Below are 26,130 nucleotides of genomic sequence, written 5' to 3'. Positions count from 1 at the left end.
GTATAATACTTACTAAAACTAGGGCTTATGTAGTGGGTGCTTTTTGTCTGCCCTTGGGTGCTTTTCCTGCAATTGTGGTCAGATTGCCGATGATTCGGGTATTTGAGATCTTGGACACCACGAACAGTGTTCCTTTGAGCCCTTTGTATGTATGCAGCAATAAACATGAGAATACTTAGCGGAGCAGGACAATAGCCTGAAGAATATTGTAATATATGTGGGTATTTACTGTTTGTTTTTCTGGGTGATTTGACCAGGAGCTCCCTTTTGGGATCGGTCATATCATATTTTTTCTCAGCCACTTCATCCGAATTGGGCTCCCTCTTCCAGACTCCATTAAGCCAAAGGGCCTTCAGACTTGTGTCCGTGGCATCTGAGAAGCTGTTGAGATCATTGACAAGCTTGATTTGACCTGCAGCCCCCATTCTTGCCAGAATTTCAGCCATTTCATGCAGGTTTTACTGCAAATGTTTTTCTGTGCAGCAGAGGAACCTTCCCTTATTTGATGTATGCTGTGCAGAAAGCAAAGCTCTATCTTGGTGCTTTTAGACTACAGTGTTGGTAATGCAATTTCAGGGCATATAAAGAGTGCAAACTAAGAGCTATGAATGTGCAGTTTACCATAACATGGAATAAAAGGTGCTGTGCACTGTTTTTTTTCCCTTTAGGAATTCTCAAGTGTATTGCTGTGTATCCACCCCATTGAGTACTTGCTCACCAGAACTCTGCAAACACATGAATGGTCCAGGCCGTATGTACTCCTAGTTGTCCATGGACTGATTTAGAGGTTTTTTCTTATCTAAGAAAGGCCTGAATAAATGAAAAGAGGGTCTGTGTTGTATAAAATGCTTACATTAATATTTCTGGACCCTTTTCTATGTTTACAATGAGACTTTTACTATCTACTGTTTTTTACAAAGAAAACCTATTTTGGTACATTTTGTAATAATTCTTTATGAAATCTTTGCTTCATATAGTGTTCTGCTTTGCACACATTATTACAATTGTGGGCAGAGGATTTATTTATTCTTATCTATAACTTGTGTTTTCCTTTTCTTTGCTTTTTTAGGGGTTTGAATGCACTAGTTAGGCGGATGCTGGCATATATGGATTTGTAGCATTGGGTTTTTTTTTTTTGTATTTCCATTCTAGTGTTCAGCATAAATTCAGAGCTTTTGAAGCCATAGTATACACACCTTTCCTTTGCACCTCTTAATTACTTCATTGAATGCTGGGCACATTGAGTATGGGCAAATGTCACACACATTTACAAAAATGGGCCAATCAGCGCTGCAATATTTGGAATCTTTAACTAAAGCTATGTACAGAATTCACAATTGTATGTTATTGTGTAAAAGCTGCACAACTGACTTTGATCCTAATTGTTGCAGTTCTTGCTGTTGAAGATCAACACTTTCCAACATGGCTGGAGAGGCATGCTGAGATATGTAGTTCCTTAGGAGCTGAATCTAGAGGATGAGCTTTAGACTATCATATGAAATATAAATACACAAATCTGCTTCATTTTGCTGGTTCAGCACAACCAAAGTTTCCATTATTATTTCTTTATTGCCATGGAAGGAACTGTTAATTAACCCTGTATGGAATGCTGTGTCTGTTCTGGCATTCTGTAGACAGTGATAATCTACAATTTAAATAATAAAGCAGGGTGGAGGGCAGAATGGGGGCATGTACAAACCTATCTGTTGGGTCTATTAAGCAGGTCCCACTGCACCTGGCGTCAATCCACAGTGACTGTGGCTTCTGCTGACATCTTTGCCTACAATGCCAAGCTTATGGGGGTCATGTGACCCAACACCAGGCGCGTGCCCTGGAACTAAAGCACAAGGGTGTCTCTGCTTAATTGTATCTGACGTGAAAGTTTAATCACATTCCTTCACCTTCTAATGCCCCATATGGCTTCTTACTTAAAGCAGACCTGAACTAAAGGTTTAAATTTGCTTTATTTAAGAACCAGAGTTTTTAAATCCACTGTTCTTGAAGTAGCATTTAGAATGGCAATGTTTTTACTAGTCCCTGCTCCAAAGTTTGGACAAAGCTCATCCTATCTTTCAGAACTTACAACGGCAGATATAACAAATTATTTGGAAATTTCTTGATGGTTATAGTGTGACAAAGATTCCCAACCACCCCCTGTGTGTGCCCGGAGACAAATATCGATAGTTTCTGTGTGCTGGAAAGTCATTGCCTTTTTTTTTTGTTTCCCCTCCCTGGTACCAGCTGCTGCCAGCTCTCGCCAAAAGTTGCTCCAGTTGTATAGATGGCATGGAGTACGGGGTACCCTGTTTATTTCAGAAGGGTCCTGATTCTTTAATGTCAAATGTTTTGGTGAATATACAATCTGCCTTTCATATTTTTTTTGTGTGTGTTTTTGCTTTAATTTAGTAGCCCGGTGTTTTGGTTTTACCACTTCCCAACACACACTGATCCTATTGTACTTCCCTCACTGCCAAAGTAAGACACGTTTTCATTGTGAGTTTGTGTGTATTTTTTTATCAGTATTTGTGATAGTCATTACTTTGTTTTCCTTTTTTTTTTCTTTTTTAGGGTTTAGTTTCTTCATTTATTTATAAAAAACAAGATTGTTTTAGGGTAATTGTTACCTGACCAACCAATTTATGTGTTTATATGTGTGGGCTGAGAAATGTCTTACAATGTATGTTTTGTATTTGAAAGATCTTTACACTGTTAAAAAGCTGTGCTTTTTAGAAAGCATTTTATAAAAAAAAAATAATAATAATAAAACAAAAGTATTTTTTATTTAGGTTTTTTTTTTTAGCATGTTTTGCTTTTAAGCTGTTCATCATTGCTTTGCATTACCTTTGTGTTGCACTGTGTGCTGTTTTTTTTTTCATTGGTTTTGAAATAAAATATTATTAATAACATCCGGATGTCTTGTTTTTACTATTAGGGTATCTTTGGTAATCCTGTCTTAGAAAAAAAATGGTAACACATGACAACAGACAAAGTAAGGTTAAAGTTTCATGGCATTTCATGGGTTTGGGGTGTTTTAGATGCTTTGGGTCTGATTTAATAAAGCTCTCCAAGACTGTAGAAGATAGATTATCATGGGAGAACTTAGGGTATTCAGCAAACCAGGAATGGATCTGGTCCAGGATTGAAAATATTTGCCAAATAGTAGCAAATTATTTTTAGGAAATCTATTCCTGGTTTGCTGAATCACCTAGGTTCACCTATGTTAGTCTATTCTCTTCAGTCATGGTGAGCTTTAATAAATCGGAGCATTTGTCTTCTTGCCCATTCAGTATAAAGGTGGTTGGGCACATCTATTGCATGGTTCCCGCAGACTACATATATCCACAGCTCGAAATGACCTTCATTAGAGACTACAGTTACATGTGCATTCATGATGGTGAAATATGCCTTCATATTCGTACTACAGTAACGATGTCTAAGGACACATTCTTTGTATTCTAGCTCACAAAGCTCTTAATTTGCAGAAATCTAGAAGTCAGAAACCACTGCTGGGCTGACTTATTAAAAAGCTCAGTATGGTTTGCCAATTCAGTGTCATAAAATACACTAGAACATCCTAAATGTAAATTTCTAATATTAAAATGTTATACAAGATGTAAAAAAATGTAATGGAAGAAAACAAAAATAATTCCAGTTTTTTTTTAATTTCCCATTGCCACTGCACATCAACTGATATTTCAAAGCAAGCAAATAATGGAACAGAGCAGCTCTGATATGGCATTATGCCTGTGGCTTCAAGGCATAATTTCACAAAGCCTAAATCGCTGATCTTTCATACACAGCGTTGTTATAATACTTTGTGCCCCCTTCCCTTACACTATACTAACCAACTGTTTATCATCATGGATGTAGTGCTTCCCAAGATCTGATGACTGGTGGTTCTCCTAGGTTTTTACATCTATCACCCAGGTTGCGTCAGTTCAGTACATCCCTATAGACTTCTACAAAGCAGGTAAATGAATCGGGCTACCAGCTCTTTTGAGGTCTTTGGGGCTTTAATGCACAGACACTGACAGGACATCACTGAATGTGAGCCAACAGCGGACCATGACCTCATGACAACCTTTCTATCCAAAGAGCCATAAAGCTGTATTAGCAACATTTTCTTTCTAGCACAGCTTCATCCTCCAGGTGTATTCTTGGAATCTTTATGACAACATACATCAGGCAGGGAAGTAGACTCGAAAAGATGAGCAACTTGAAGCTCTGGACCTCCCTACGAACTGGCCAGTTGGGATCCCATAAGACCCAAGTTTTTAAACAAGCACCTGGAAGTGTTAAAGGACTTTATTGAAAGATATGTTCAAATTCAGTTGATTTTATTCTTTCATTATGTTTACTCTGCAAATATAATTTAATGTTGAACATAGATTTTAAAAAGTTAAATATATAGACTGCTAATTTACCCGGATACATTAGCTGGGAGTAGTTGCAGTGAATGTGATGAAATGTCTTCTCTCAGGTAGAAGTAATGCCTGACCTTTCTTCTCTAATAAACCATTCATTCTCCTTAAATTATAGCACTTGGCAACTGAACCGGGACGATCATATGACTGCAAAGAAAGTTCAGAGCTGCCTGTGGCTAACCAATGAACTGTACAATTATGACACCCTCTGGTGATCTGTCCTACAGCTACTGTGGATTCTAAATTAGGAGTAACGTGATGAATGCTATGATGTGCTGACAATATAGAGCATGGTGGCTGTGATACGAACACTGTCCCTTCAATGCCAATCTTTGTACTTAGAAGGGTTCTTTCAGCAGTTGGAAGACTATTAACCCTTAAAGTTGAATTAAACAAAAGTTTTAAACTTCCGCAGATCCCTGTGGAGGTTTCCTGGTTTGGGTCTCATGCCAACACAGAGGAAGCAACAGGCGCTGCCATTTTGTTTCATCTTACTCCTGCTTCTACCTGTCACCTGATTCTGCACTGATGTGAGATCGAGTGGCGTAGTCTGCTGTAAATGGAGAAAAAAAAGAGTGCCAATCTCCCTGCTCATGCGTGAGATCAACATTTTTTTTTCCCCGTTAAAGAAAAAGCTCCTTGATCTTGGGTATACGCAGAAGGAGCAGCTGGAAGCCTCCTGGGATGGGTGACGTATGTACTCTGCACTACCATTCAGGGGAAGGGCTTCACCATTTTACCAATATGTACCAAATGTCTTAACAAACAACACACCATACATTTTATCTGTATTTAGACAAAGTTATTGACTAAAGGTGATGAAACATTTTTGTTATCTTCAAGCAAACTCATTCAGTAGCTGATGCTCAGATTCGGAAGCATTTTGGCCCAATCCTGCATAGGAAATATTTTCAGTTTGTATATATTTGTGGAATGTCTTCCTACTCCCCCTTAAAGTTATTTAGGTTATTGGTTAAGCCAGATGAGCTAAGTCTGTCTGGGTTTCTTATCTCTTGAATACTCCCAATACTGCCATCTTCCTGCCTTTCCTACCCCTGTTCATGTCCTTTGTGTGTTGCAGCTGCCATCTTTGTTTATCATGAGGCTTACCACCCACTTCCTGAACCAAGATGTTGATGGCATCTGAAAATCACTCCTGGTACCTGTGCAGGTCTGTGCAGTTCTTGGTTCATAGAAGTCCAGCATAGGTTAGCCCATGCTGCAGCCTCTTAAGGTACAGGGACGCAGTCTGAGCACTGAGGCATAGACACTTCCTCCAGGGAGCAGAAGACTGATGACATTATGCCAGTCAAGGCAAAACCCCTAACAAAAAGAGCTCAAGAACTGCCTTAGGCTAAATTCAGGTGCCTTTTTTTTTCTTTAAGACTACTACTTTGATTTCCACCATCAACCAGTACTGAACCACTTTAACCACCACCTTTTACTGAAATGAATGGAAGGAGTTGAAATCTCAATTTTTGCAGGCTTTTGAAGGTGGTGCTGTTGCAATGCATTTTTTCAATCGCTACATGTGGATTCCCAAGCAGATTCCACATGACCCTTTGCAACATGGGGGCAAAAGAACCGCAATTGAACGACATCTGCTTAACATCTCCACCGTCCATCTGAACCCAGCCTATTAATGATAAACAGAATGGAAAAGTTTGAAATAATATTCTGTTACTCTATATTGTGCCACTAATATTGTTCACTCTTTTTAAAATGTTTATGAATCCCAAGATGTATAATATTACAATTTATCAGTTCCTAGATGTGTTGACTGCTTTAATTTTATCCTTTCTGGTACCCCCCCTTTTTTGAAACTGGACATTCTATAAATAACATACAACGTTGTTTACCAATCCACTGTATATATGGAGGCAGCCATGGTTGTACCCCAGATGGACTACTCATAAATCTGTGTTTGTTCATATCTATTAGTGGCTGATGGGATTAGAACATAGCAAAAACAATAAGATAACATGGACATTGCATTTTCATCAAGATCAACAGGTCTTGTTTGTACTTTCCGAAAATATTCTTAACCTGAAAAAGGTAACTACTGCAGCCACCGTAAAAAAGAACACATATATATATATATTACTTTTCTGGAGGGGGGGTATACAAACAAAAGATATAAATGTATCAATAAAGTAGATAATTTAGCAATACAGACATCACATCTGTATATACTTTTTTAAATATTAAAGAGAAATTCATTAAAAGATGTCCTGACTGCTACATGGTGCAAGTATGGCACTGTGACTCTGAAACCCTTATTATGTCCCAATTAGTCCTGAGCAATGCATGTCTCCCTGCATCATATCTTAATACACCCGGGCTAAACAGCTTGCCTTTAGAGATGTTCCGCTAATACAAGCTTCTGATTTATGCAGGCTTTTCCCCGGGCCTTTTATCTATATTATAATTAGCTAATGCAGACTTTCCAAGTCTGTGATGGGTTTATCCGTAATTAGGGTTATGGCTCCCAATGCTTACCAGTCTTGCTGTTTCTCTCGTTATTATGCAGAATGATTAGTATATTTCCAATTTAGTTGTTACCAGATTTGAACTTTTATTTCTACCTGGAAACATTAAAGTATAATACATAATGGTCATGTTCTGTATGTAAACATTCCCAATGCATGTTCTCTGCAAATGTCTATAATTTGACAAGACAGGGATTATACTACTTTACATTTCATTAAGGTTTAGCCAGTCAAAATCAGTTGGGTTTGCTGAAATGTAGACATTAAATATTGTAATGATGAGCAGGGATTATGTTGCTGTAATCTGACAGCAAAGTATGGTTGTGATTTATGACTAGAGTTGGGAATATGGCTAATGCTAACAGACTGGCACCATGTAAAAGCCATTTTTTTGTTTGGCAGGGTAAAATCTCAGATGGTAAAGTAAGATTATGCTAATGAACGGGAGATGGCTGATCTCCTATACACTACTGCTGCAAAAAAAAGAGCCGGGGCAAATAGGTGGGGGGATTTCCCTGTAGGCCTAAAAAATGGAACATTTTCATATTAACCATAGAAGAGGTTAGCATTATTATAAATAAAAAGAGCTTCAGAGCAATACTCACCATCAATTCAGAAGAAGAATGATCAAGTTGGCTCAAATGCATGTGCATACTTTTGTATATGTGCCAAGTCACCACCAACAGGTTTGTGGGGTAGGGAAGCTGCCCTCACCATTTTGGGCATCCACTAGGTATGTAACCATAGGGTTTTTTTTTTGCCTTGCTTTAGATCAATAGTGTCAATGGAGTTTTATCAAGGATATGTTGGTTTGTAGTATGTTCATTTCCTTGCTGGTTGAACTTAATGGAGTTGCAACTTAAGCTGCGTACACACATCAGATTTTTCTCACCCGATAATCGGCATCGGCCAGATATCGGGCGAAAATCTGGCGTGTGTACAGTCGGCGTCGTCCATCGTCTGAACGACCGTCCTGGCGGAACCACGGACGATGAACGACGACCGATCCTAATGAAAGGGAAGGGGGAGAGCGCGCAGCAGGGTGCCGCTCCGTCGCTCTCCCCCTCCCCTCTCCATGGAGCAGAACGGTGCTGTATGTACAGCACCGTTCATGCATCATGTAGTCCTTTGTCGTTGGAAAGGATCGTGAAAGATCCTTTCCAACGACAAAAATTGCACGTGTGTACACAGCTTTAGTTGTAGTAAATCTTTATTGACACTGGATGCCGGTAATCTGATAGGGTAAACGACAGCCAACATCTATCAACCCAGCCTAGGCCTTCGTTAGAGAGCTCAAATTGGGAAAAGGTCCTTCATTTCCCTCACCCAGGCTCTCTTTCAGACTCAGAAAGTCAGAGCATATAAGTTTACTGCCACTTGCACTATTCAGCTACAGGCTGGGCTGGGACAAAACCCATAGGTGTAACTTACCTGCAGCAGAGAAAAATCATATTTTCTGCCCTGCCAGACAGGATGGTAATTTATGATAGAGCTGAAAACTCCTTTACAACACAGATGGACAAACACACAAGTTCTTTGCCTTATAAAACAGCTTCCATATTATAATTATCCTGTATTTACTAATTTATATATTGTAACCTGTATATCCTCGTATATAGTGCCGACATGCTACCCAGTGCTTTACAAAGTCCATAATTGTCCCTCAAATGGGTTCACAATCTAATGTCCCTACCATAGTCCTATGTCATTAACATAGTCTAAGGACATTTTTTTTTTCTTTAGGGAAAACTGATTACCTAACCGAATGTTTTTTGGCATGTGGGAGTAAACTGGAGTACCCAGGGGGAACCCACGCAGACACGGGGAGAACCTGCAAACATCTTGCAGACAGAGTCCTGCCCAAGATTCAAATCTGTGACCATATTTGTTTTTTGATCTGATTGTTTGGAGTTCAGACTAAAAGAAAATTGGTTGGTAGGGAGTGAGTGAGTGAAATATTTCCACTGTGCGACAATGGTGGAAGTGAGAAAAGTTGAAATCAATTCAGAATTTTGACTGTGTCAATTTCATTGTTTTTATTCTGAGTTTGCAGAAACCCCACTACTGATTACTGTCTCGGCCAAACAGAAAAGTCATTTTCCCTAGCAACCAATTCAAATGTAGTCCACCAGCTCACAATATTGGTGTCTTTGCAGCCAAGAGATTTCTGTAGGTTTAGATGTGTAGTTAGGAGATGGATTGGAGAAAGATATAAAGATGGAGAAAAAAAAATTGATAGAGTTGATGAATACTGAAGGAAAGGCAAGACATTGAAGGAGAGAATGAAGATTGATGGATGATGGAAATGTTGTAGATGTAGGAGGGAGATTGAAGGAGTAGAGAAAAGTGGATCCACAATGGCAAACTGATGAACAACCAATTGGGAATGACCACTGTGCACTCCTAAAAAGAAGAGCACAGAGGGGTACGGCTCACTCGTCCTCCCCCTTCTCCCCTCCATAAAACAGAACATCACTATGTGTACAGCAATCATCTGTCACTGGATGCAATCACAGAACATCATTTTCAGCGACAATCATTTGACGTCTGTACAGGGTTTTAGAGAACTTTGTCGTAGTCATTTACTCATCCACCATATTTCCTATTTGATGAATTCTTTCTGAATTCTCCTTTAAATTCTACAATATTCACATTTGACATTTATTTTGCTACACTTTATCTAACTGCCAGCAGCACTCACCTGACTATTTCCCCTTCTCAGTGTTTGGAAAATAACACTTTACTTGTTTGTTTAGATGATGATTGACTTGAGCGTCCCCCATGTAAGCCGCTCGTCCTCTGTGAGTCAGTATGTGACTCATATTCGTTGACAGGGATCATGCTAATTGGACAGAGGTCAGAATCCTCCAGATTGCTGCTAGACATTTAGAGACACTTCTCTGTGAAGTATTCTTATCCTCCTGTTGTGTAACAGCCACCAACAGTCACCGCCGGCTTCCTGTCACCACACATCAAATTCTTCCTCTGACATTTTATTCTTGCATCTCTTCAACAATATACTGGTAATATTACACAACTACCTACCTGGGCGGATTAGGCCGATGCTATAGCGTTACCCTATATTGACCTTGGGGTTGTGCTAAAGGATTTTCATAATATGGAATTGTTACAGCTGTAGTCCAGAAATAGTAAAAAAAATTATCATATACTTAAGTGTTTACTAAAAAATAGATTATTGTATATTTAAATAAAATTGGTGCAGGTAATTGTCTTGTTTCCAACTTCATGAAACTGCATGCACACCACCAGCACTGAAAGCCAATCAGGGTCTGCGGTAGTCCACATGTGCTGACAACATGCTGATACGTGATACGTGCTTATACTCGTTCACCATCCAATCAGCAGGCTGGAGGTGTGTTTTGCAGCAGGGAAGCTTAAGAACTATATAGAGAACACATATTTTTTCTTAAGATTCTCCCAAAACAATGGTGGAAGTGAGAAAAGTTGAAATCAATTCAGAATTTTGACTGTGTCAATTTCATTGTTTTTATTCTGAGTTTGCAGAAACCCCACTACTGATTACTGTCTCGGCCAAACAGAAAAGTCATTTTCCCTAGCAACCAATTCAAATGTAGTCCACCAGCTCACAATATTGGTGTCTTTGCAGCCAAGAGATTTCTGTAGGTTTAGATGTGTAGTTAGGAGATGGATTGGAGAAAGATATAAAGATGGAGAAAAAAAAATTGATAGAGTTGATGAATACTGAAGGAAAGGCAAGACATTGAAGGAGAGAATGAAGATTGATGGATGATGGAAATGTTGTAGATGTAGGAGGGAGATTGAAGGAGTAGAGAAAAGTGGATCCACAATGGCAAACTGATGAACAACCAATTGGGAATGACCACTGTGCACTCCTAAAAAGAAGAGCACAGAGGGGTACGGCTCACTCGTCCTCCCCCTTCTCCCCTCCATAAAACAGAACATCACTATGTGTACAGCAATCATCTGTCACTGGATGCAATCACAGAACATCATTTTCAGCGACAATCATTTGACGTCTGTACAGGGTTTTAGAGAACTTTGTCATAGTCATTTACTCATCCACCATATTTCCTATTTGATGAATTCTTTCTGAATTCTCCTTTAAATTCTACAATATTCACATTTGACATTTATTTTGCTACACTTTATCTAACTGCCAGCAGCACTCACCTATTTCCCCTTCTCAGTGTTTGGAAAATAACACTTTACTTGTTTGTTTAGATGATGATTGACTTGAGCGTCCCCCATGTAAGCCGCTCGTCCTCTGTGAGTCAGTATGTGACTCATATTCGTTGACAGGGATCATGCTAATTGGACAGAGGTCAGAATCCTCCAGATTGCTGCTAGACATTTAGAGACACTTCTCTGTGAAGTATTCTTATCCTCCTGTTGTGTAACAGCCACCAACAGTCACCGCCGGCTTCCTGTCACCACACATCAAATTCTTCCTCTGACATTTTATTCTTGCATCTCTTCAACAATATACTGGTAATATTACACAACTACCTACCTGGGCGGATTAGGCCGATGCTATAGCGTTACCCTATATTGACCTTGGGGTTGTGCTAAAGGATTTTCATAATATGGAATTGTTACAGCTGTAGTCCAGAAATAGTAAAAAAAATTATCATATACTTAAGTGTTTACTAAAAAATAGATTATTGTATATTTAAATAAAATTGGTGCAGGTAATTGTCTTGTTTCCAACTTCATGAAACTGCATGCACACCACCAGCACTGAAAGCCAATCAGGGTCTGCGGTAGTCCACATGTGCTGACAACATGCTGATACGTGATACGTGCTTATACTCGTTCACCATCCAATCAGCAGGCTGGAGGTGTGTTTTGCAGCAGGGAAGCTTAAGAACTATATAGAGAACACATATTTTTTCTTAAGATTCTCCCAAATATTTTCTCTGTGGGACCTTTATATTTTACTATACAAAACTACAAATCCTTTGAAGGGTAAAACAGTATACAGTGTTCTCCCCAGCCCCTTTTAGTCGGGCACACCACCCGGCACTTTTCAGTAACCACCGGCTGTTTTTGAGTGGTTACTGAAGAATTGGATCAAAATACAGGGCCACCAAGTACATCAAAATTGTACTTATTGTAATTGTTCATGCCAACATGATGCTGGAAACTTTCCTCAAGGATTTTGGTCCATATGGACATGGTTGCATTATGAAATTTCTGCAGATCCCTTATGTAAATCTTCAGTTCTACTCACCCCAAAAGTATTGGATTGAGATCTGGTGACTGTGGAGGCCATTTGAGTAGTGAGATTTTAGCTTTGTGGTATGTTGCTTAATCCTGCTAGTAACAATCAAAAGATGGGGACACTTTGGGATGGACATGGTCAACAATAATACTAAGGCAGGCTGTGTCACATTGGACCCCTTATTTGGTACTAAGGGGACCAAAGTGTGTCAAGAAAATATCCCCCACACCATTTTACCACCACCAGCTTGAACTGGTACGCCTGTTCAATTGATTGCTAACACAAATATCACAATGGATCCATGTTTTCATGTTGTTGACCTCAAATTCTGACCCAACTATATGAAAGTCACAGCCGAGACTCAACAGACCAGGCAAGGTTTTTCCAATTTCTGTGGTCCAGTTATGGTGAGCTTGTTGAAATGTAGCCTCAGGTGCCTGATCTTAGCTGACAATGGTAGCTCCCAGTGTGGTCTCCTGCTGCTGAAGGACATGTTGTGCATTCAGAGAAGCTCTTCTGCAGACCTTGGGTGTAATGAGTGGGTATTTGAGTTATTTTCTATCAGCTCAAACCAAGATTTTTGGGCCAGAGAACTACCTCTCAATGAATTGTTTTCTTTTTTGGACCATTGTTTGTAAATTTCAAAGATGGTTTTGCATAAAAATCCTAGCAGATCAAAAGCTTCTGAAATACTCAGACCAACTTTTTTGGCACCAACAACCATGCTTTATTCAAAGAAACGTAAATCACCTTACTTCCACATTCTGATGTCCAGTTTGAATTTCAGTGGATTGCCTTAAGAATGTCTTCATACCTAAATGGGATATAACAGTAAACCCTATGTCTGCTAAACCCTCACTACTTCCCACCACTACATATCGCCCATCCTATTGTGTGTGAAATTCCCCCACCTACTAGATTGTAAGCTCTTCGGGGCAGGGTCCTCTCCTCCTGTATCACTGTCTGTATTAGTCTGTCATTTGCAATCCCTATTTATTGTACAGCGCTGCGTAATATGTTGGTGCTATATAAATCCTGTTTAATAATAATAATAATAATAAACAGTAAAAATCCAAGAGGGGTATCCTGAAAACGTGATATAAGAAATGAAATTGCCTAGCCTGAAAGTGTCACTTTTGAAATAAAGGAAAAGAGAGAAGGAAAGACATATGACATATGAATGCCTTCAAACGCCTGTCTTTCCTTCCCTCTTTTTCTTTATTTCAAAAATACATACCTAAATATATTGAGTTGGTGCCATGTGATTGGCTGATATTTGTGTTAGCAAGCAATTGAACAGGCGTACCTAATATAGTGGCTTGCAAATGTCAGCAAATGTTGCTTTGTGGAGAGATTTTTAAAACTTTATCTGTATGCTGTACGAAATAAGCTTTTTGTATCCTCTGTTACTAAAAAGTTTGGAAATTATTCTTAGTCACGGCTACAAATGTGCAGGGAAATTGCACAGAGACCAGCGCATTCCCTTAGTTATAAACTAGAATTGTAACAGGAGAATTATAGAGGGTGAATCAACACAGGAGCCAGTAAATATACAATTTGATAGGTCAATCTAGCGGGTAAATTCATTCTTGGTGATAATTTTCTCTCAATCCAGCAGAGAAGTAACAGATGGTAAATAATATGCAAATCACCTTCAACAATGTCTTCTCCACTGGATGTTAATTTATTCCATTTACAAACATTTCTCTTCCTACTTTTACTGTAAATTCTCTGACGAATCCCTCAAGCCATCACCAGTCATCATCATTAACATATGTCTAACTCCCTCGATACTTTACTGTTGACAACTAACACAACTGTCTTTATCGGTATCCTCAGATGATCTCCTAGAAAGACTTTTTTCCAGTAGTTTCTCTTCTGTTATGTTAGCAGTGTAAATCCCCAGACAGGCTCAGTGTCAGGATTTGTGAGAGAGCAAGATCTAAACCTTCATTGTGACCTGTCGTTACGCCAAAACCATTCCCAAAAGAATCAGCCGAATTCCACCAGGGAATCATAGCACAGGTTATTCTATGCTGCCTATCTGACACAGTGTACATACATATTTGTCATTTGACATATTGCAGCAATCATTTCTGCTTTATTATTTACATTATTATATAGTTTTGGTTGCATGATCACAGTATTACTATGGTATTTTTTATATTGTAATAATGGTATGGAAACTAGCTTCAATGTTTGGGTTGGTGATACAAGTTGGCTTTAGGAAGAAAGTTGAGAACAAGGGTTTAGCTTTAGGGGTAAGGTAGAAGTAGGGTTTAGATGTGGGGACTAAGTTGAATATAAGCTTTAGTTGACAGGTTGAAGTTAGATATGTAGGCTTAGAAGGTAGGTTGAGGATATGGATTTAACATTAGGAGATAGATGGAGAATAAGGGTTTAGCTTTAGGTGGTAGGTTGAGGGTAATCATTTAGCCCGAAGGGGTAAGTTCATGATAGGTGCTTAACCGGAATGGGCATCTTGAAGATAAGGGTTTAGGTTTAGAGGGTAGGTTGAGGATTTTGGTTTAGCAATAGGAGATATATGGAGAAGAAGGGTTTAGTTTTAGGTAGTAGGTTGAAGGTAATCATTTACAGGGTAAGTTCATGATAGGAGCCTAACCTGAATGAGTGCCTTGAACATACAGCAGGCTGAGGATATGGGTTTAGCATTATGGGGTAGATGATGGAGAATAAGGGTTAAGCTATAGGTGTAGTTTGATGGTAATTGTTTAGTGGTAAGTTCATGATTGGAGCTTAACATGAATGAGCGAATTGAGGATAAACTTTAAGTTTAGTTGGTATGTTGAGGATAAAGATTTGGGTTTAAATGGTAGGTAGGCAGAAGAGGGTGGTTGAGAATAAGGAGGAGGAGGGAAGGAAGTTTAGTTTATGGGGAGATGCTCAGAAAAATCATGGGGCCAGTTTAAGGATAAGGGTTTATGAAGAGAAGAGTTAAGGTTAAGGGTTGGCTTCAGAGCAATGGTTCTTCATTTACTAGTTTTAGATTTAATATTCAGTAATGTAAATGGTACAGAATACTGTCAGACTGCAGAGAAAGAAAGTTCAAAGAGTGGAAACATTATACAGGTGTGGTTGTTGCCTGAAGACAACTGCAAATGGAAATCAGAGACTGGGGACATGTTGCCGGAGACTGCTAAAGATCATTGACCTTACTGTTTCTATACAAATCATTGCTCCCCTTACCAGATGCTAGCATTAAAAGGCACACAGCTAATAGCAAGGATGTGTGGTCCTTTGGCTGCACATATGACACCTGGTCATTAGAGGTTAGCATATGATCTAGCACTAGAGTTTGGTTTAAATTAGGGAGAAGTGAATTCAAGGGATAATTTGAGGTTTTGGTTTGGTTGAGTTGGCCACAGATATTAAAACATAGAGAGTAACATTTTTGTATTATATTCTGTATTGCCTATAATGCCTATATTCTCTTTTACCTTAAACAGGTGTTTTTTAGTGCCAAAGCATGTAGTGGATAACAGACATTGGCTTGTCGTTTATTAGACTGTCATGTAACATATTTCTCATAAAAATGCACCAACTAGCCCATACAGTGCAAATCTTGAATTAATATTACTATTTTTAGGACCAAAAATGTATTTGTTGAAAAACATTTACTATAATATGTCTATGTCAAAATCAGACCCAGTTTTTAGGAGTCTGAAATCAAGCTCATAAAAGAGGTGGCCTGCCAGGATATGCCAACAATATTTCCAGAACAAACGTGCCTGCGGATGGCTCAGATCAATAATTCAATAATACCCGGACATTCAATTTCTAGCAAGTAATTGTGTAGAGAACTAATAATACTAGAACAGGACTCATTTCAGTACTTTGTTTTACTAAAAATAAACCTTTGCTAAGCTGCTTTTGTTGATCTCCTGTAAAATGCTGGCTGCCTGGCTGTTATGTTGATCCCCTGGTTTAAGAATTCAGACTTAAGCTCCATACAGATGTCAGATAGATCCCATCATTTTTTAGGATCCTTTCCAGTGACAGATGAACGTATGAGGACCAGTTTTTGCTATTGCTGACTACCATACAAGGCCACCATAGCAAAGTATTAAATCAAAAGTAGTAGTAACAATAACCGAAAAATAAAGGCATATGTGTGCAACATATACATTGGGCCTGATTTATTAATCCTCCAAAGCTGGAAAGGATACACAGGGTGATCCAGCAAACCTGGTATGGATTTCTTCAAAGTTTCTTCAAAGCTAACAAATGTTTTGAATCCTAGACCAGATCCATTCCAGGTTTGCTGAATCACCCAGATTCACTGATGAAAGTGTATTCTTCCCAGCCTTGGAAAGCTTTATTAAATCAAGCCCATTGAATCTGCCTATAATATATTAAGCCATGCTCCTTTGGCATGTTAAATATTTTGCACAAGGCTGCCAAACCCACACATTTTATCATAGAGCACTGTGCACACTGTATGTTATCTGCACCAAGTATTGTTTGTCAAACTTTACAGCAGAGAGAAATAGACAGGCAAACAAGTACAGAGGAACACATGGGACATATTGAGATGGATTTAATAAACCTCTTTAAGACTGGAGAAGATAGAGTATCATGGGAGAATCTGGGTGATCAGCAAACCTGGAATGGATTTCTTAAAAATCATTTGCTATTAAGCAAAAATTTTTAATCCAGGACCAGATCCATTTCAGGTTTCGGGGATCACCCAGGTCCTCCCATCTTCTCCAATCTTTGAGTGCTTTAATAAATCAGGTCCAACAGAAGAATGTTGAACATGGGCAAGGAATGGATAATCACTGTCCATGGGTAGTGTTTAGGCCTATAGAAATTTCAGGAAGGTACATGCAGGTCCCGAGGACAACAAATTGGACTGGAAATAAGAATTTAGATTTTTAAGTTATACTTAATGAATCTGTGTATGTGAACAAACATCAGAAACCAAGCACTGAATCTTGGAAACAATTTTCATCTCGTAAAAGCAAAATAAACAGCCTAATACTCCAGAGTAAGATGTTATAAGTTCTGCAAGAATTCATTGCTGCAAAGCATTTAGTAACATTCCAATACTCCTTGGAATGTAACTGTTATTCATTGATTATAAGTGTTTTCCAACAGATCATGCCTTACGAATGTATCTTTCCAATATTCCCACTACGCCATTCTCCTACTTGTTGTGACAATTATTTTTGAAGCACAATTATTAAGGATTACGGTAAGCCTAATGATACGTTGCCACTAAGTGGGGATATTTATTATATCTTCATATTATTTTCGCTGAGCTGCCCAGGGATAAGATGGTGGGCGGAATCTTACCAGAGATAGATTATGATAATATTGTCAGCCTGTCTCCTGAAATCAATTCCCTAGTGATGGTAAAATGTGCAAGGCCTTGATAGATGAGCTGCATTTTATCATTTGTACTTAGCAATTAGCAGCCAATTAATCAACACCCCCCTCTTGCGGTAAGTTGTGCTAACAACAGCGCAGCAGTCATATAATTAAGAAACATTTAATCAGCCCCGTTCCCTTGCGATCAGCTACTCATGTTTATAATGAGATTTTCTTTTCTTGCTGTAAAAAAAGCAAGATTTTATGAGATACATGGAATAATTTGTGCTGGTGCTTGCCTGTAAGGAAGCTTGCAATCAAATATTCCTATTGTAGACTTTAATTTCTTACAAACAAAATAAAGTCATTAAAAGACCATGATTTTTTTTTTAATATTAATTTGCAGTCCCATCTCAGATAAATCCTAATATAGGTTGACAACACTCTGTCTCTCTCTACCACTTCTGCTCATATCATTCTATCCCAGCGATTCCCAACCAGGGTTCCTCCTTAGGGGTCCTTGAGAAATGATCAATTTGTGCCCCTCAGGTCAGTTACCACTAACACCAATTATATATTTGGGTATCTGTAAGAGTGATCCCTACATGTGTAATGTGTGCAATGTATTCAGCTCATGTATGTTATCATGTTATTTTTAACTTTCCCTGATTTTTCACAATGGGAAGAGGCATATAAGATTTTAAATACATTTTTTAAAAAGTATGTAAAAGTATGATAATTTATGATATCTAACTGCCATTAATGTCCCATATTTTGATATTTTTTATATTCATGATTTATCTTTAAAGGTGCCTTTCTTCCCACTGGCCAACAATGTAAGAGTCATTCTTCCCACTGACAACCAGGCAAATGTACCATTAGGCATATCATAAAATTTGTCAAGAGTTCCCTGAGACCTTAAAGTATGTTCAAGGGTTCCCAAGGGTTCTCAAGGGATAAAAACTACAAGTATCTATTTCACACGTAAACAATGCCCTATTCAGCCAACGCTGGGGTGCATGCATGTAGATTGGGTGGAGGAGGGTGCAGAAGATTAGCAGCACTGAGCAGCAAAATATGGATGATATGGATGACAAAAAAGTGAAAACATTATTTTGTAACAAAACAAACACAGCATCAGTTTTTTATAGACACATCAGTGCCTAAATATCATTAGATGTAACATCTACTTTAAATACGGGTAGTCCCGAGTTAAAGACATCCGACATATGGAGGACTCCTAGATACGAACGAGGCTTCCCTGCTCATTCGTGTGCAGGACAGAGGCTTGATGGGGGGGAGGGGGCAGTTCGCATGACTTGCAGAAGAAGTCTTTTGCTGTTTTGTAACCTCTTGAAACCTCTTTAATGACCAATCAAACTTTTGATTTACTCACAGTGAGGAGTTTATACAGTAACTGACATCATGCTGCCTAACAATATATTGAGACAAACATCTGTCCTAATTGCATTTTGTAAAATAATGTACCTGTTCCTACTTACAAATTCAACTTAAGAACAAACCTAAAATCTCATATGTAACCTGAGGACTGCCTGTATAGGAACTGTCTTTACTGGCATAATACCAACAATTCAGAATCTGTGTGTCATCAACCTGATCCTGGATGTATTACTTACTGATTAGCTGAGCTGGAACAAGCATGCAGTCAATGAAGTCTGAATGTCTGACTCCCTGATGATTGGAAATATGGCACCTGTACCTTAAACACTAGCAGTTCCTAAAGGTTGTCTTACTTTAAAAAGGATCTGTACTGAGCAAGCTGTGCCAAAGTTGGCAAGCAAAGGTCAAAGACTTTTTCACCAGTATTTATTGGGGTCTACGTGGATCTTTTCTCCATTGCTGATTAACCATGCTTTGTTCTGCATTCATCTCTTTGTGAAGGTGGCCATCTTGGTAGGGCAGGATTTTTCCTATGAGAGCAGTTCATCCGATAGCTGGCAATCTGATGTCTGGTGGGGTAATATTCAAGATGCAGCTGAAGAGGTACAAAAAGCACAGATCTACAGAATGAATAAAGCAGGGAGATCCTTGTGCTTTGGATCCTCAGGTACACTTTTCTCTCCAGCAAGTAAACAGCATAGTAATGCCATCACCCAACCTCACTCCAAATCTCCTGAGACCAGAAGTCACCAGCAGCAATGCCTGAGATCTCACACTGGAAATGCATTGCTATTTTTCAGACTGAAATAAAGATGAAAAGTTGACTTGCCAGGATTCTGCTTAGGCACAATGAACATCTCTGGATATTCCCTATAAGATAGGGGTTATAGGTTTAGGTTCACTTTAAAACAGCTCTGCTATGAGATAACTACCGGGGCTGCCATTGCTGGCCACTTCTGTAAATATTAGTTACCTGTTATGTGTACATGATGGCTTTAATGCTTTTTGAGGCACTGACATGGATGGAAGAAGTATTTTAGGAAAATCTGAGAAACGTCCTTTTCTGCATTGTCCCTGGTATATTGGCATACATAATGAAATTCAGATCATCATTTTGACCATCTGTCATCAGGACAGGCAATGGCAAACTAGAAAGTTTTTTTTTATTAAATGGTGGGAGACTAATATAGAGTGCATTGGTACATCCCTAATAGTAGTCAGTGTTTAACAATGCCATCTGGCTGCACAAGAGAAGATGATATTATAGGGGCTGTGATGTAGAGTTAAATGTCTTCACTAATGGGAGGAAGTGTGCTATGGAGAATTCTATACATATTATATTCTATATATATTCAGTGCAAATAATGGGTTATTTAAGGGGAGGTTCACTTCCATTTAGTAAATTGCCCCAATGGTGCTAATCAGGCTCTTGCAACCAAGCACCTGGTACTGATAACATAGCAGTGTTTAAGCAGTGGTAAGATGGCATAATAGACATAATAAAAATACTGTTATCAAGGCATTGCTTGAGCTCCTGGTGACATGATACTTTTAGCTGTATTTCATATACCTTGTTGTATTTCTCTCCACTCTTACATATATATCATCAATATGTTATCTGCACAAGAATACAATCGGATTTATGTGGGATTCAACCTAAATTGTTTAGCCTTGCTTGATCCAGATATATGCCAACAACTCGTGCACCCATTACCTTTCTGGAAATGTTATCTATGATGTGCAAAACCTCATATCAAATTCTATAGACCCATGTCTCTGTGCCCTTTCCCTTTGTCAGATAGCACAGCTTTAAGCAATTTTTAGAGCACAGATTTCACTGTTGTCTTTGATACACTTTAGATACACTGGAGATGATTCACTGGAGAATTTTAAGCTATTCACTTACCGAGGTGAATTATCACTTAGTTCACTTAGCTTAGTGAATGTCATGATAGTTTTCTTTTAAAAGAATAGTCAATCACATGCAAGGAGATATTTAAAAGATACAGGGATTTTCCCTTTACATGATTGAATAGTTGAAGTCAGCAGAGTTCCATCTCATGTGCTAGATTAAATAAAATACCCCCTTGCAAGGAGATATTTCACTTTGCTTTGTCACTCACAATGAGTTTACTTTATACTTTACAGGTTTAAAGCTATCAATCCCTCCACAAACCGAATCCAATAGGTCCCACGCCTACACGGCTTCCTTCTTCTTTCTGGCATGTACTGGACAGTGGGCCCGGTGATCCTCTTTCTTCTTCTTCTTCTGCTTACATCATCTGACCTCACACCCTGATCTGGTGACAATAGGTAATGGACGGAAAATTTATTTTAATATTTGCCATCACAAATTTCTACAGCCCATGCTAACTAAACTTCCCGGGCCCTGTGTCAAAAAGTTTCAGCATTGTAAAAAGTCAAGCTCGTTTGATCAGGGGTTATCCCCCCAGAAGGTGGCCCTGTCCATGGGTAAAGGATATTTATCCTGTTAGTTTCTGTGGATTACAGGGTCAGCCTTTGACATGACTTCATAGATTTTTTTGGTTAGTTTATATAGGGTATGCAATGTTTAGCTAAGATTAATACTTGGGTGCAATATATTGTGTATAATGTGTATTGTTAGCTAATACCTGAGGCTTATTCACATTATTATACTTAACAACTAATATAAGGTTAGTGTAGATTAGGAAATATAACAATGCTATTGGGTACATTCACTACTTACCAAGGATCCTTCTGAGTTCCATTGGTGGTGCCATTGACTTCCTACAAAGCTGTTTCAAGCTACTTTTGCATTCTCATCGACTTGGCAGAGAAGAAGTGATTCCAGCGTAAATAAATGCCCATGTACACAGGCTCTTAGTCTTGGACCGCATTCTTGGTTCTGTACTGGAAGATCATTACTTCTTGTCAATATTAAATTAATTAATTTATAGTTAATGATTCATTTCAGTACAATAAACCAGGTGTTTTAAATGAGTACAGCAATAGATATAAAGGATTTGTGACAATGGAGTTCATTTGAAATTAGTTTAGGATGCGTCTACATTTAAAATTCATTAATGCGTAAATTTGCCCTGCAGTTGACCTCCTTCTGACCTGGTTCAGGTAAGTTGTGAATTACCATAGACGTGTATGAGAAAGCAAAATCTACCTAATGCAAACAAAAGCCCAATAACTCAAATCCTAGAGCATTTTGATAAGAAACACAAAAAATAATCATAGTACCTTTTTTCTTGTAATATATTCTTGTTAGAGGTACCGGAAAATATCAACCGGAAAGCTTGCTTAGAATTTATGAGCTATAGAACAGTCTGGGGTCTCATTTAGTTAAAATTGTTAAACTGCCTGGAGACCAGGAAGAAGAAATAAGAGGCCCACATGTGTTCCCATAAACACTTTTTAGCCATGCCTGCCATAAACAATCATGAGCATAACTTATCACAGTCATACGGAATGTGCTAATTGGCAATGTTCACTGCAAGCCGTCATTTTTTTCTTCTCACTTACCCTTAGTGGCTCTGGGGTAGTGACATTGCTCAAAATGTAACTTAATATGTTTGTTTTTATGTGCTGCTGTTGTTGACTGTTAAATAATGTCTATGATGTATGTTATAGTTTTAGATTTTCCATGAATACAAAAATAAATCAGTATATATAATTTTATCCACATTGATTCAGTAATAATCAAGCCCCAGGGACAGTTTCTGGCATTGTCACCGGCTGACTGACTTTCCCAGCACTGTGTGACAAATAGGAATATCAGGAAAAGATGTACATCCCTAACCGTTCACTTCACTTCTCCAATGACCTACTAATGACTTCCTCTCTCATAACCTCATCACACGCATGGCTCCAAGACTTTTCTAGAGCTGCCCCGACTCTCTGCAATGCGCTTCCTCGTCCTATTCAGCTTCCTCCTACTTTCTACTCATTTAAAAGAGCCCCTAAAATCCATCTTTTCAAACATGTCTAGCCATTTTTTGTCTTTTAAAACCTCACTTCTTACCCACTATGCCATATCCTTTCGTACTGCCTGCTACTTCCTCGCCTCTTAAATTGTAAGCTCTTTCGAGCAAGGTCCTCTCCTCTTCCTGTGTTAATGTTTCATTCTGTTTGTCATTTGCAATCCCTTTTTATTGTACAGGGCTGCATAATATGTTGGTGCTATATAAATACTGATTATTATTATTACTATTAATAATAATAAACAGGATTTTTATAGTGCCAAAATATTACGGAGCACAGTACATTAAATAGTTTATTTATAATATTAAAAATGTTCCTTCTCTCCTGAATTTGAATTTCATCTACCACTGCAGATCTACAAGATTCCTGAAAAACTTTAACCTCTGTAACCTCTACCCTCTGTGTTATGTGATTATGATGGTGCTCCTGAGTTAGTGTGCCTTCTAGGGGTTAAGCTACGTACACACTTCCAATTATTATCGTTGGAAAACGAACGACGAACGATCCTGCACGATATATACGAACGATCGTATAGCACCGATCCTGCACATAGAGATAACGACACGATCGTTCGTAGATATTGTGCACACAATAGATACGATTGTTTAAGCGATAGAGGAACTATGTGCACGACAGGAAAGTGAACGGACGTTCGTTCATCACGCATGCTCTGAACATGGACGATCAACGAACGACCGTACACACGAACGATGTTCAACGATCGTCGTCCAATCCGATCCGCCGGTCCGGTCGTTCGTTTCCAACGAGTTTCCTCGTTCGTCGGCGTCGTTGGTTACTTTTTTACGAACAATTTTTTGCCCAATCGATCGTCCGTCGTTCAATTGGAACGATAAAAATTGGAAGTGTGTACGCACCTTAAGGATCAGTAATCAAATGCCCACCGTGGGCCTATGCCATTTGATCCTCCAATATCATATTATCACTTTCCTCTTTAGAATCCTGAAAGGACCGTGCAACTGGACATCGAATAGAGGGATTCAACATCATGGAACAAAAACATAGAATCCAGAATAACCATCCCATTCTGCAGTACAGATAACGTGATGTAGGAATTCTAGCCAAGGTTGTGTTTTACCACAATTGTTCAGAGATAGACAAAAGAGTGAAGCTTATAAAAAAAAGTGTAGACTTGGTCATGAAATGATAAAAGGAAATGCCATCAAGATTTATGTGTTGCCTAATAAATGAACAAATAGAATGGCAAAGGGGGGCACCGTGGCTAGTACTGTTGTTTTGAGGCATTATGGCCCAGGGTTCAAATGTTGATTACAACCCTATATGAATGAAGTTTTTATGTTCCTAAATTTCTGTGGTTTGTCTGGGTTTCTTTCCACATCAGTTAGTTAGATACTTCCATGATCAACAGAATTTTTGACCTGAACAAAAATTGGTGATATATGGGTTGTCTTTCCTAAGCAGTTGAAATCAAGTTGAGAACTGAAAGAGCTAAGAGCCCATAAGCTTTGGGCTTTTGTTGAAGGCATCATTTAAATGCTTATCATTCAGAAATCATTGACAGGTCCATCTGACCTGCAGTTGACCTCCTTCTGACCTAGAGTTGCCCACCTTTAGGTGAGTTTTGCATACCCATAGATCTGTATGTGAATGGAAAACCCATCTGAAATGAACAAAATCCAGTTGACCAGAGCACAAGGCCTAGTATCCAGTTGCTTGAAGCACTTGAAGCCCTTGAAACACACTCCAATTCCATTAAAAGTCATCATGGTTGTGTTGCCCAGTCATGAAAGTCTACTGCAGTGTTTCTCCACCCTAATAACATGGAGGAACCCCTTGAAATAACTTTCAGGCCCTAAGGAAACCCCTGCTATAATTTCTAAGTCCACAGCTCACAATATATTAGTGTAGTGGTCAATAGGAAGAAGGCCTCTTACATTGTTGGCCATTGGGAAGAATGTCACCCTTACAGATAGCCAAAAAAAATTGGTATGATTTAAACTGAACCACAAATTGCTAGATTCCCAAGGAACCCAAAGCAACCTCTGGAGGAACCCTTGTTGGTAAACTCTGGTCTACAGCATAGCTCTGTGTTGCTCTATTTTTTTTAAAATAGAAAACTAAGCAAAGCTAAACCGTGCCATTCTTTTCTTGCCACAGAAGGCATTTTAGAGGCTTCATAAATTCTCTCTTTCTCCTAGAAAATAATGTAAGTCCATACTGCTATAAATATTTCTTCCTGGGACATTTAGATTTATGGAATTGGACCCCAATCTAATATCTAATGTAGCAAAGGACTTTGCAGATCAAGTTGACAAGCAGTGCCAGAGGTTGGTACACAATATATCTTTGCCAGGGGGTGTTTGTATGCAGAGTGAAAAGTATAAATAAATATATGCGCAATCAACTTAATCATTAAGGATATTAACCACATACAGGGATTGGAATCATTTAAAACATTTTGTTATCACCATATCACAACATCATTCCCCTTTCAGACTGAATATTCAGATTCTTGTGAGAACCAGGTGACATGACCAATTCTCTAAAATGCTGAAACACCTTTTTTTCCGCTTAGATGCATTGCTGTAACGCACAACGCACCAGGATGCCAAGGTTTGAATAGCTCCTATTATTCTTATATACTGTCAAGTATTCTAGTTAGACATAAAAGTCTGTTAACTTTGAAAGCAGTCAGAGGCAAATAACTGAAAAGCTCACTTCTTTACAATAAATTGCATGAAGGTCCAACCTTCCATCTCATTTATCATATACTTGTATGCTCAATTGTTCCTTTAATGTATCTTCATTTTGTCATGCAGATTTGGACCACTCATCTCCTGTATGCAGATCCTTGTCTTGATGAATCTTGCGCGCCCTCACACCCACACAGGATAATTATCGTTATTAATGAACAATGGCTCACAGCAAGCACTAACTGTACAAGCTCAGTATCATGTGTTCTGCAAGGATAAATGTGCGCAGTTCAGAAATTCACAGGAAGGTTTGTCAGTCTATTTGTGTTTAATAAAGCTACTTATTGCATTTTCAGCCTGAAAAGGTTCTGGATTCAGATCTCTGCACATTATGCGGTTATATCCATGTCCCCTAGTGTTAAATCTCCAGCAGTTTTCATTTTATCTTTGGAAATTCTGTTTTCTGCTAATGTAAAAGTATATTTTTTATGGAAGAAAATGAAACAGATCTGTCATTGAGCAAACATGCCATCTTGTGGATGAAGATTGTTTTGCACTGCAGAAAAAGTTACTTTATACGGTATTACCTACTGCATATATTTATTAAAGACTTGTAC

The 26,130-nt window shown here is 38.6% G+C and overlaps 1 long non-coding RNA gene across 1 annotated transcript; it reads left to right on the top strand.

Moving 5' to 3' along the window:
* Window positions 1-4,735: 4,735 nt before the first annotated feature.
* LOC140322840 (uncharacterized) lies at window positions 4,736-25,860 on the top strand. Its single transcript, XR_011919258.1, has 3 exons — window positions 4,736-5,117; window positions 21,018-21,182; window positions 25,640-25,860. It is a non-coding gene; the product is annotated as an uncharacterized lncRNA (long non-coding RNA).
* Window positions 25,861-26,130: the final 270 nt, after the last annotated feature.

This window comes from Pyxicephalus adspersus, chromosome 1 (genome assembly GCF_032062135.1).
Source record: "Pyxicephalus adspersus chromosome 1, UCB_Pads_2.0, whole genome shotgun sequence".
Taxonomy (NCBI): Eukaryota; Metazoa; Chordata; class Amphibia; order Anura; family Pyxicephalidae; genus Pyxicephalus; species Pyxicephalus adspersus.
The sequence above is the reverse complement of the archived record's forward strand: the minus strand, read 5'-3'. Positions and strand labels throughout refer to the sequence as shown.